This window comes from Hylobates moloch, unplaced genomic scaffold (genome assembly GCF_009828535.3).
Source record: "Hylobates moloch isolate HMO894 unplaced genomic scaffold, HMol_V3 SCAFFOLD_23, whole genome shotgun sequence".
Classification (NCBI taxonomy): Eukaryota; Metazoa; Chordata; class Mammalia; order Primates; family Hylobatidae; genus Hylobates; species Hylobates moloch.
In genome coordinates, this window is record NW_026652298.1 from 31002057 (window position 1) to 31015034 (window position 12978).

Consider the following 12978-nt stretch of genomic DNA (forward strand, 5'->3'; position numbering starts at 1 on the left):
CCTGCGTCAGCCTCCCAAGTAGCTGGGACTACAGGCACCTGCCACCACACCTGGCTAATGTTTTGTGTTTTTAGTAGAGATGGGGTTTCACCATGTTAACCAGGATGGTGTCGGTCTCCTGACCTTGTAATCTGCCTGCCTCGGCCTCCCAAAGTGCTGGGGCTACAGGCGTGAGCCACCGTGCCCAGCCATGCCTCGGGAGCTTTTAAAACATACTGATGCTGGTGCCCCAACTGAGACACACTGATCCAAGTAGCCTGAGGTGGGGCACCACAGTCTGTAGAACCTCCAGGTGGTTCCATCTGCTTCCAGGGCTGAGACTCATGCTGCTTTCTCTGCTTGGGGATTCCAGGGGAGATATTACCGGCAACATTTCAGCCCGGGGTTCCGCAGCTGAAGTGGAATCTGACTTCCTTCCTCCATTTGGCAGCACGAATGAGATGCTGACTGTACACATGGCACTGTGAGACCCAAATGACCAAGATAGAGACTTTCCCTCATATGGTTTGGTGTCCTTAACTACTGGCATGGGAGGCCTGGTGTATGTTTAATAACAAGTAGAATGAAATGAGAATGGAAGGAGAGGACGACTGCAGGCGTAGGCAGTATTACTTAAGTAAAGCAAAGGTTCTGTCTTTGGGGAATGCTGACCCCTAAAATGGACACAGTGAGAAGAATGCTTCCACATGGACCACATTTTGCCTACAACTTTAGGGGATTCTCTGCCATGAAATCTACCCAGGACCCATAGGTCGAAGCCCTTGTTTCAGGGAGAGAGAATGATGTAATTCATATATTGAACACTATTATTATTATTGTTATTATTATTTTGAGACAAGGTCTGTCTCTGCCACCCAGGCTGGAGTGCAATGGCGCAATCTTGGCTCACTGCAAGCTCCGCCTCCTGGATTCATGCCATTCTCCTGCCTCAGCCTCCCAAGTAGCTGGGATTACAGGCGCCCGCCACCATGCCCGGCTAATTTTTTGTATTTTTAGTACAGACAGGGTTTCACCGTGTTAGCCAGGATGGTTCTGATCTCCTGACCTCATGATCCGCCCGCCTCGGCCTCCCAAAGTGCTGGGATTACAGGTGTGAGCCACCGCGCCTGGCCTCTGAACACATTATTTTCTAAGTGCTTATGACTTGCTAGGTGCTGAGACTGAAGCCATGAGCAAAACAACATCCTCGTTCTTAAGGATATTGTGATCTGGTGGAGAGAAGCAGCTAGCACACAGAGACAAGACAGAGCACCCGATTATCCAGTGGTATGGGCGGATAATGTAAAGAGGCACCCAAAATGTGTCCCTCCCAGGCACAGCAGCCCCAGGACACTTTCCTGAGATCTGGAAGCTAGGAAGGCATCAGCCATGCCCTAATGCAGAAGAGCATTCCAGGCAGAGGGAATGGCAACGTGATTTCAATTCCGGGAACTGAAACATAATGGATGAGGAGGGGTGGGGGAGATGGAGTCAGAAAGGTGGGTCGGGGCAGGGTGAGAAGTCTCAAGGCTATTGGAAATGGTTTTGTGGAGTGGGGGCGGGTGAGGACTCCTTTTCCAGCACAAGGACCCAGCAATGTAAACAGGACAGATTTGACCCAGTTCTTTTGGATCTGGGAGTGTTAGCACTAGGGAACATATCTGAGTCACAGGGCACCAGAGTGTGTTAGAGGCAGTGAGTCCATACGAGTCTGCAGCAACCTCAATTCTTGCCTCCTCCGAAGAAAGAATTCGACCAAGGGGGCATAAGGCAGAGGGAGGCAAGTTCTAGAGCAGGAGTGAACATTTGTTAAAAAGTTTAAGGGCAGGAATGAAAGGAAGTCAAGTTTACTTGGAAGAGTGCCAGGCGGGCGACTTGAAAGAGTCAAGTGGCCGGGCGCAGTGGCTCACGCCTGTAATCCCAGCACTTTGGGAGGCCGAGGCGGGCGCATCATGAGGTCAGGAGATCGAGACCACCCTGGCTAAGAAGGTGAAACCCCGTCTCTACTAAAAATACAAAAAATATTAGCCGGGCGAGGTGGCGGGCACCTGTAATCCCAGCTACTTGGGAGGCTGAGGCAGGAGAATGGCGTGAACCCCGAGGGGCAGAGCCCGCAGTGAGCCGAGATGGCGCCACTGCACTCCAGCCTAGGCGACAGCGAGACTCCGTCTCAAAAAAAAAAAAAAAAAAGAAAGAGTCAAGTGCCCAGTTTGCCATTTGACTTGAGGTCTTATATGCTGGCACGCTTCCAAGGTTGCACTACTTCTCCCGATTCTTCCCTTGGGGTTGCCTCTCCCCTTTGCCGTGGCCTGCCCGCACTTGGGAGGGGAGCATGCGCAGTGTGTTTACTGAAGTTGTGCGCATGCTCACTTGAGGCGTTTTTCCCTTACCAGTCCCGGTGTTCCTAGAAGCAGGTCACAGACCAAACTGCCATTTTGCCTCTTAGTATGCATGCTTGAACCAACTCGTGAGATCTTATCGCAAAGCTGCTGATCACATTTCTGATGTTTTTTTAATCTTTTGGGAGCCTGCCTTTCCCCGGTGCTAGCTACAACCGATTACTATTTTGGAGAGACAGTTAATCACCTGACCATCACCTGATGGTGGCCTGACATTCCTGGGTGGGGGGGCGCCCTCTCCTGCCCTGCTCATGTCTGACTGACTACTATAACAAGGGCAGACAGAGGGCAAACTTATTTTACAAAATGCATCTCAACAGGTGAAAGGGGGAGGGTGGAGGCATCTTGGGCTAAGGGAGGCAGGAGGAAAGGCCTGAGGCTGGAAAAATCAAGGGCCCCCTTTGCAAATAAAGTGTCACAAGTGCGGCTTGTACAGACCTGAAGTAGCTGCAGGAACACTGGCCATCTGCCAAACAGAAAACGAGACTAAAGGTGTTTCAACGAAGTCAAGAGAAATGGAGGAGACCTGCTAGTGTTTGGGAAAACATTGAAACTGGGCAAAACCAGTGCATCCAAAAATTTTCTCTGAGATTGAAAACTTTATAGATATAAGAAAAGTATGTGTGTGTGTGTGTATATGTATACATACATATATACACATACATATATACATATATATGTACTTGTCATATGCCAGGTGCTGGGCCATATGCCAATATATTACTATTTAATTTTTATGTTTTATTTTTTGTGGAGATGGGGTCTTGCTATGTTGCCCAGGCAGGTCTCGAACTTCCGGCCTCAGATGATCTTCCTGCCTCAGCCTCCCAAGTAGCTAGGATTACAGGCTTGTGCCACCACCTCTGGCTAATTTTAAAACTTTTTTGTACAGATGGGGTCTCACTATGTTGCCCAGGCTGGTCTCAAATTCCTGGGCCCAAGTGATCCTCCTGCCTCGGCCTCCTAAAGCGCTGGAATTACAGGTGTGAGCCACCATACCCAGCCTAAGATATTACTTTTATTCACATCCTTATTGTTGCTTTCGACAGCTTCCTGGGATTCCTTTTGGCACTTATCTGTGTCCCATGTGTAGTGGCCTCAGAAAGATAAGTTCACATCTTAACCCCTTTCAAAGCCTTATGAAGGTGACTTTGTTTGGAAATAGGATCTTTGCAAACATGATTAAGTGAAGGATCTAGAGATGAGATCACTCTGGATTAGGGTAGGCCCTGAATCCAATGACAAGTATACTTAGAAGGGTAGAAGACAATGGAAAGGAGGCCTTGTGAAGAGGGAGGCAGAGACTGGAGTGACTAATGCGTCTCCACACCCAGGAGCACTGGGGGTCGCCAGCAGCTCCCAGAAGCTAGGGAGAGGCATGGAACAGATTCTCCCCTAGAGCCTCTGGGAGGAACGCCCCCTGCCTGCCAACACCTTGACTTTGAATTTCTGGCCTCCAGAACCATGAGAGAATACATTTCTATTGTTTTAAGCCACCCAGTCTGTGGGAATTTGTTACCACAATGTTGGGAAATGAATACAATGTATATAATTAATAAGTTCACATCCACCACTGAGGGTCTTGCTGATATTTTATATGATATTGCGGGGAAGATCAGACACTTCAGGGGATCCCTGGCTGATCTTGATTCTATCACTTACTGCATAACTCTGGACACGTTCTGTGGCTTCCCTGGGCTTCTGTCTACTGGGGAGACCAGTGGTTTACGTGAAATATGTGAAATACTCCACCCCTGCCAGCAGCTGTCATTTCCATGGTCATGGCTATAGTCTCATAGTCAGTCAAATGCTTTGGCAGGCAGGGTCCTCTGCACCCTACTTTAAATGGGAAAGTAGGAAAGGAAAGGGGCAGGAGGAGTAGGTTTCAGGACAGTGAGGTCTAGATGGGGAACGTTGTTCCTTGGAAAGTTCCAAGTTTCTAACACAACAAGGTGGCTTTTTTTTTTTGCTTATTTTTTGTTATTTACTCATTTATTTATTAGTTTTTTGAGATGGAGTCTCACTCTGTCACCCAGGCTGGAGTACAGTGGCATGATCTCGGCTCACTGCAACTTCTGCCTCCCGGGTTCAAGCGATTCTTCTTCCTCAGCCTCCCGAGTAGCTGGGACTACAGGTGCACACCACCATGCCTGGCTACTTTTTTGTATTTTTTTAGTAGAGGCAGGGTTTCACCATTTTGACCAGCTTGGTCTCGAACTCTTGACCTCGTGATCTGCCTGCCTCAGCCTCCCAAAGTGCTAGGATTACAGGTGTAAGCCATCGTGCCTGAACAATTTTTTGTTATTTTTAAAACACACCTGCACATGAACTTAGCTTGTTTTTTTGTTTTTAAAATTAGAGATGGAGTCTCACTACATTGCCCAGGCTGGTCTTAAACTCCTGGGCTCAAGTGATCCTTCCATCTCGGGCTCTCAAAGTGCTGGGATTACAGGCGTCAGCCACTGTGCCCGGCCAAGGGTAACCTTCTAAGAAGAGGTAATGGGGGGATTTACAATCTGAAAAAGCCCAAACAGGGTGGGCCCCTTGTGGGCTCAGCAGGCACAGCTCCTGGGGCTATGACACTTCAGGGACCCACAGAAATGTTTTCATTTAAAGTTCTTTTAAAAGAAAGGAGGAGAACACATGGGATCATGATGACAATGTAATAACAAATCCATCCTGCATTACGTTTGTCATTATACCAATGTGGTCGTAAGTATAATTTCATTTTCTCTTTTTTATAGAAGAAGGTGTCCACGGAAACCATCATGCATCCCTGGACAGGCCACCAGGAGAAAGACGGATGCTGAGGACCAAGAACGCTTGGCCAGCCTGAGCAAGGCATTTCAAAATTCAGGCCAGCAAGGGAACAGAGAGGCCCAATTTGGAAAGCAGTCCTGGCCCAGCCTGCACTCTCTGCCCTACTTGTCATCAAGTCACCATCATCCCGTGAGGGGCACTGCCCCCGAAGCAGCAAACTCAGTTGCTTGCTGTGACAGGCACTGCTAAGGTATTTAATCCTCCCAACAGCCCTATTAGGCAATGGCTGTGAGAGTTGTCATTGGACAGATGGGGAAACTGAGGCCAAGAGCGCCCCTGCACAGTGCCTGGTATACCATAGGTGCTCAGTAGATATCCTCTGAGTGTGACCTGGGTGGATAGAGGGAAGTTAAGTCCTGTGCTGGGACTCAAAACAAAGCACTGGGCTCCAGACCCCCTGCTAGAACCACCACCCTCCGGCCTCTCAGCATATGTGCCAGGCCCTACCCTGGTGATGTTTCTAATCCTTACACAGAATCTACAAGGCTGATCTTACCAGCTCTGTGTCCAAATGAGGAAACTGAGGCTCAGAGACACAAATACACCTGACCAGGTTCCACCTGACTCCACAGGCAGCTTCCTTTCCCTTCCTCTGCAGACTCATTTGATGCAAAACTGGGGTTTGTGTTTGGAGGTTTCAGGGAGTGGCCCAGGATTTGTGGCTGGGGGGCCTGGGGAAGGTTGAGCCAGCAGTCCATGTCCAGACAGCCTTAGTGTTTACCTGGGGCCTCCTCGTCAGAGCAGAACACCCAGCAGTGGCAGAAAACAAGAAATGACTGCCTGCTGGCCTGGGGAGGGTGGGGGAGTGGTGGGGGAGTGGTGGGGAAAGCAGCTGTCCAGGCTCACCCTGGCCCAGCCTTCCTAGGCTGTGGGTCTTAGGGAAATCAGGTTTCAGGGCACAAGAGAAGAGTCTGGGGGTGAATCCACGGCTTACTTTCACCAGGTTCCCCTGGGGGAAATGAAGGGAACCTCAGACCTGAGTGCCCCTCATTGGCTCTGACCTTGGATAAGTCTGGTCATCTCCCTCAGCTTCGGTTGGTCCACCTGTAAAGTGGGGCCTTCGGGGATAGGAGTGCCAAATCGGATACTTCCTGACTGTGGACCCTCACGCCAGAATCAAAGCCATGCTGGCCTCAGTCTCCTCACCTTTATTATTTTTTGTTATTTTTTTATTATTATTTTTTGAGACGGAGTCATGCTGTGGCCCAGGCTGGAGTGCAGTGGCGCAATCTCGGCTCACTGCAACCTCCACCTCCTGGGTTCAAGCGATTCTCCCGCCTCAGCCTCCTGAGTAGCTGGAATTACAGGTGTGTGCCACCACGCCTGGCTAATCTTTGTATTTTTAGTAGAGACAAGGTTTCACCATGTTGGCCAGTCTGGTCTTGAACTCCTGACCTCAGGTGATCCACCTGCCTCGGCCTCCCAAAGTGCTGGGATTACAGGAGTGAGCCACCGCACCCTGCCAGTTTCCTCATCTTTAAACTGGGGATAATGATGCTTGTCTCAAGCGCTTGTCCTGGAGACATGTGGGCAGTGTCCGACACCATTGCCCTCATCATTAGACAAGTGCAACCATTTCTTAAACATGCAGACCCCTGAGGCTGGGCCTGGGAACATGCATGTTCACAGGTGTCCCTGGAGGTTCTCACCACAGGGTCTGGGGACATGACAGCTACAAAGAGTTCTCAAAGTACTTTTTGCTCTCATTTCTTCTTTTTTTTTTTTTTTAACCACAAAGCTACCATCCACACATGCTGAAGCACGACACCCAGGACAAAGGGAGGTGTGTTCAAGCGCTAATCCCCCCTCCCTTTCTTTAATCCGACCTTCGGGGAAAAACAATGGTGAAACAATTGGTGTGTATTTTACATTTTGCCCTCTTCTCAGATGAACACATTCAAACATAGTTTGGGCTTCCTCTTCTAGTTTTATTTTTAAATTTAATTATTTGTTTATCTTTCACTCTTTTTGTTTGTTTGTTTTTTAAAGACAGGGTCTTTCTGTCACCCAGGCTGGAGTGCAGTGGTGCAATCACAGCTCACTGCAGCCTTGAACTCCTGGGCTCCAGTGATCCTTCCACCTCAAGCTCCTGAGTATCTGGGACTACAGGCACATGCCACCATGCCTGGCTAATTTTTTTTTAAATTTTTTGTAGAGATGGGGTCTTGCTGTGTTGCCCAGACTGGTCTCAAACTCCTGAGCTTAAGTGATCCTCCCACCTCAGCCTCACAAAGGGCTGGGATTATAGCTGTGAGCCGCTGTGCCTGGCGTATTTTATTTTTTGTAACCCCAGCTAGAGTGTACTTGTGTGATCAAAGCTTACTGCAGCCTCAAACTTATGGGCTCAAGCGATCCTCCCAACTCAGCTTCCCCAGTAGCTAGGGAGTGCGCTCAGCTATGTTTCGTATTTTGTGTAGAGATTGGGTTTCATCATGTTACCCAAGCTGGGCTTGAACTGGGCTCAAGTGATCCTCCTGCCTCAGCCTCATGAGTAGCTGGGATTACAGGCGCACAACACCTCGCCTGGCTTTTATTTTTTATTCTAATTTTATTAAAACAGGACTCATAACTATTCATGTTTTCTGCATCTTTTTGAGAGCCTCCTACGTCGATACACTGAGCACAAACACGTGCTGCAAATGCCTCAACTGCTACACTGGAAAGATGGGGCTTTTCACCCCTTTTCCAGATGGGGAACCCAAGGCCCCAGCCTGAAGTGAGTTTGTGTTTGGAGGTTTCAGGGAGGGGCCCAGGATTTGTGGCTGGGGGGCCTGGGCAAGTGAGTCCAGGCAGTGGGGCTGCAGCTGAGAAGCAGAGCGTAGTGACTGGGCAAGTGGCTGTTTGTTGCCAGGGCTCTCTGCCCACGGCGTGGCAGTCTTGGGCTCTGCAGCCATTCTCCGGGGAAGGCACATGCAAGAAGCTGGCTGTGCCTCTGCCATGAGCCTCACGTGCCCTTCTCCCCTGCCCAGGCGGCAGGCAGTGGCTTTGGGCCCCTCCTCCCCGTCAGAGCGGCTAGCTGCACAGCCAGACCGCAGACCAGGCGGGGAAAGTGCAAATGAACCCCAGCTGGCAGCTGAGTTTCTCTTTCCCGTCAAGCAAGTGCCTTATCGTACCGATGCAAGGCAAAGAAGGAGGTGGTGGTGTCGGGGGAGTCTGCGGGGAAGGGGGGAGCCACTGGGGCTGTTTTTATTTTCTTGAGGAATAATGTTTACATGTGAAAGTGCATAAACTATGTTGACTTTACGTGTCCAGCTTGATCACTTTTTATACCTATATAGTCACCACTCAAATCGGGATCAAGGGCACCCTCAGCCTCCAGAAGGTTCCCTGGGGCCCCTTCCCAGTCCACAAATGAACCCCCGCCCCACTAGCAGAGGCAACCACAGCTGTGCCGTCTATAAATAGCAGTGCGATTTGCCTGTTCTTAAACTGTACATAAACCAATCAGTCACTTGGGATGCGTCCCTTCTTGTCTGGTTTGTTTCATACAACAAAACATGTGCGAGAGCTGTGCATGACGTGGTGTGTGCAATGGTTTGCAATGTTTTATTGGGGAGCAGTGTCCCATGGTATGGAGGTACCTCAATTTGTTTATCCATTCTCACTGTTGATGGATATTTGGGATGTTTCCCAGTTTGGGATTATTAGCAGCAGAGCTCCTATGAGTATCTGTGCACAGATCTTGATGGGCACATGCCTTCTTTGCTCTTGGGTAAACACCTGAGAGTGGGACTGCTGGGTCTCAGCGTAGGTGAATGTTCAACTTTATAAGAAACTGCCCATGGTTTTCCTGCCTGGCTGCCAGAGCTGTTTTAGGAGCTCAGAGGTGTGAGTGGTACAACTGCCTGGGGGGCCCCAATCCACATCAGAGCAAACCTACAAAACACATCTATGGGCCACGTTAAACATAGACTTTAGGTGTACAACTACTTTTCAGAGAGGCTTTTCTAATTTTACTTTTTGAAGTTATTTGGCCCTGAGTGACCGCTCTGCTGTGTGGGCCTGCTGGAATTTCCTGGCAATGATATTTGGGTAGTCTGACAACAGACAGCGGAACCCCCAAAGTGTTTTTCATTTCCAGTGAGATTTTTATGAATAACGTAGTCCTTCCCCTTCCTCTGAGGCTTTGTGAACTCCTATTCATCCCTCAAAACTCCACTCCAAGGCCCACACCTCTCCAAGTGACAGTTCATTTTCTATATTTATTTGTGTAATTATTTGTTTACTGTAGGCCTCCCCTTTGATGAGGAGCCCCCTGGGAGTGTCAGGCTTTCTGCTGTCCCCCCAGCACCAGCACAAGGCCTGCTGAATACTTGGGACATTTAAGATTTGCCAAATAAATGAAAGACCCCAGGTTCTGAGTGCAGCCCCTCAGAGCCTCTCATCCCCACCCCAGACTCCTCCACAGAGGGGAAGCCTGAGACTCTTTGTAGGGACTCTCCTAGGTCATAGAGATGCTGAACTCCAGTTGATCTCTCTAATTACAGGGCCCACAGGGCCAGCAGTATAGATAGGTCACCCACTCCACCCAGCTGGGTGTGGGGAGGAGCTGCCCTGTCTGGAGGTGAGAGGGGCCCAGAGGTCCCACAGGTCCTTGCAGGGCCCAAGCAAGGCTGGGTCAATACGCTGATCCTGTCTCATGATCCTTCCCCTGGCTCCTCACCTGAACACCTCTGGACATGTGGGGTCTTTTCCAGGTTTGCTTGTTATTATTATTAATTTAAAAAGGAGTAGGGCTGGTCATGGTGGCCCACGCCTATAATCCCAGCACTTTGGGAGGCTGAGGTGGAAGGATTGCTTGAGCCCAGGAGTTTCAGACCAGCCTGGAAAACATGGTGAGAACCCGTTTCTATTTTTTGTTTTTTAATTTTTAAGAGAAAAAACAGAAAAAGTAATAGCATAAATGCAACATGGGATTCCAGATTGAACTTTGTGTCTTTACCAGCCCTCTAGGTGATTCTGCTGCATGCTAAAATGTGAGAACTGCTAGTCCACTGAATATATTCCAGAGAAATTCTAGCCACAGCAGCACTGTTTATAGTGACAGAAAATTGGAAACAGCCCAAGTGTCCATCAAGAGGGAACGAAGGCCAGGCGCGGTGGCTCACATCTATAATCCCAGCACTTTGAGAAGCTGATGTGGGTGGATCACTTGAGGTCAGGAGTTTGAGACCAACCTGGTCAACATGGCGAAACTCCATCTCTACTAAAAATACAAAAATTAGCCAGGTGTAGTGGTGCATGTCTGCAGTCCCAGCAATTTGGGAGGCTGAGGCATGAGAACCACTTGAGCCTGGGAGGCGGAGGTTTCAGAGAGCCGAGATTGTGCCACTGCACCACAGCCTGGGCAACAGAGTGAGACTCTGTCTCAAAAAAACCCCACAAAAAAACAAGAGGCAATTAAGACAGTTACAAGGTAGGCACATAAGGATTACTATGTAACATAATATGTAACTTACCACTATGTAACAAGGCAAATAGAAGCGCAATCTTCATCCACGCATCTATGATGAATCTCACTCAGGTACCCCTCAGCAACAAAGCAAGTTATTATGTGAGACATAGAGTGTGATGCCAGACCAAGATTTCAACACCCCAAAACTGTTCTCACTGTTCAGGGACATAAAGCTTTCAACACCTCAAAACGGTATTCTGATCGTTTGGGGACACATACTTACACATATAAAGATGGACTTGCAATCGATAAACACCAGTGTCCAGGGAGAGGAGGGATGGGAATGACAGAAGGAAGGGGTAAATGAGGGCTTCAAATCTGCCGCGAATGTCTTCTGATTTAAGCCAGGGATTGGAGATGAGATACTTTGAATACCTGAGAAGCTTCATTAAAATAATTTTTAATGGACTCATGCTCTTTAAAAAATGATTCAGGCTGGGTGCAGTGACTCACACTTGTCATCCTAGCACTTTGGGAGGCTGAGGTGGGTGGATCGTTGGAGCCCAGGAGTTTGAGACCAGCCTGGGCAACATGATGAAACCCTATCTCTACAAAAAATAAACAAAATTAGCTGGGTGTGGTGTTGCACGCCTGTAGTCCCAGCGGGAGGACTGCTTGAACCCGGAGGCAGAGGTTGCAGTGAGCTGAGATCGCACCACTGCACTCCAGCCTGGGCAGCAGAGTGAGATCTGGTCTCAAAAAAAAAATTATTTAAATAAACGAATTAAACCAAAATGAACATTTCCTTTTAATGTTTTTAAAAGCAAAAAGCCACAATGTATAGGTTAGCCCCATACCAGGGTACAGCGAGGCTGGCTCTAGCTTTGTGGTTACACCAGCAGCACTGTGATCACCTGTCTCGTATGTAGCCTCTGCTCATCTATGTGAGATCTTTTTCTTTTTCTTTCTTTCTTTCTTTCTTTTTCTTTTTTTTTTTTTTAACAGAGTCTCACTCTATCACCCAGGCTGGAGCACAGTGGCGCAATTTCAGCTCACTGTAACCTCCACCTCCCGGATTCAAGTGATTCTCCTGCCTCAGCCTCCCGAGTAGCTGGAACTACAGGCCCCCACCACCACGCCTGGCTCATGTTTGTATTTTTAGTAGAGACAGGGTTTCACCATATTGGCCAGGCTGGTCTCGAACTCCTGACCTTGTGATCCACCCGCCTCGGCCTCCCAAAGCTATGTGAGTTTTTTTGGGCTGTGCTGACCACAATAGAGCCTCGAGTCACACGTGGCCACTGACTTAAAACGTGGCTTGTTTGAACTGAGATGCACTGTAAGGATGAAATGCACCCTGGATTTGGAAGACTAGGTATGAAGAGAAGTATGTAAAGTATCCCAATCATTCCAATTGATAAGTTGAAGTGATGATATTTTGGATATACTGAGTTAAATAAAACATTAAAACACCATTTAAATGACATAGAGCCCACATTTGTGCCTTGCATTATATTTCTTTCTTTCTCTACTCTTTCTCTTTCTTTCTTGAGATACAGTCTCACTCTGTTGCCCAGGTTGGAGTGTAGTGGTGCAATTATAACACATTGCAGCCTCGAACTCCTGGGCTGAAGTGATCCTCCCACCTCAGCCTCCCAAGTAGCTGGGACTGCAGGAGCATGACACCCCACCTGGCTTTTTTTGGTGGGGGGAGAAGGGTAGAGATGGGGTCTCACTATTTTGCCCAGGCTGGTCTCAAATTCCTAGCCTCAAGCAATCCTCTGCCCTGGCCTTCCACAGCACTGGGATTACAGGCATGAGCCACCTTACCCGGCTGGCTTGCATTAGCTTTCTATTTACTGACCCTGATCGACAGGATAGATTAATGCAAGCGGAATCAAGCAGAAGTGCTCGGAGCAATACTACCCATGGAGATGTTGCTGAGATATGTCGTTAAGTGAACAAAAGTAAGTTGCAGAAGTGTGGTGTGATCCATTTATTTATCAAACAACTCCCTCCTCAGTCTCATCTATTTTTCTTTGTTTTTTTTTTTGTTTGTTTTTTGTTTTTTGTTTTTTTCACAACAGGCGGGGAACATGCCAACCTTGTAACAAGGTTTGAGGGAGGTGCATCTCACACACGCTTGTGAACACCAGACCATCGTGCTTGGGAGCCACAAAAGCACCTCATCTGTCACTCTCTCGTTGCACATTCCCACCAGCAAACAATCCTGCTCTGCCGTCCCATTGGAAACCAAACCCCAACTAAACCAAATCTTCTCCCAGCCCAGTTATGCTGCCAGCCACATTCCCGTTTTTCTGTTCTCTTTGGCAGTGAAAGTCCTTGAAAGAGTGGCCAGTCCTGGCTCTCTCCAACTTGTCTCCT

At 48.6% G+C, this 12978-nt stretch overlaps 1 non-coding gene across 1 annotated transcript; it reads right to left on the bottom strand.

Annotated features, from left to right (window-relative positions):
• Window positions 1-12674: 12674 nt before the first annotated feature.
• On the bottom strand, window positions 12675-12778 carry LOC116462833 (small nucleolar RNA U13). Its single transcript, XR_004246484.1, has one exon. It is a non-coding gene; the product is annotated as a small nucleolar RNA U13 (small nucleolar RNA).
• Between the last annotated feature and the right edge of the window lie 200 nt (window positions 12779-12978).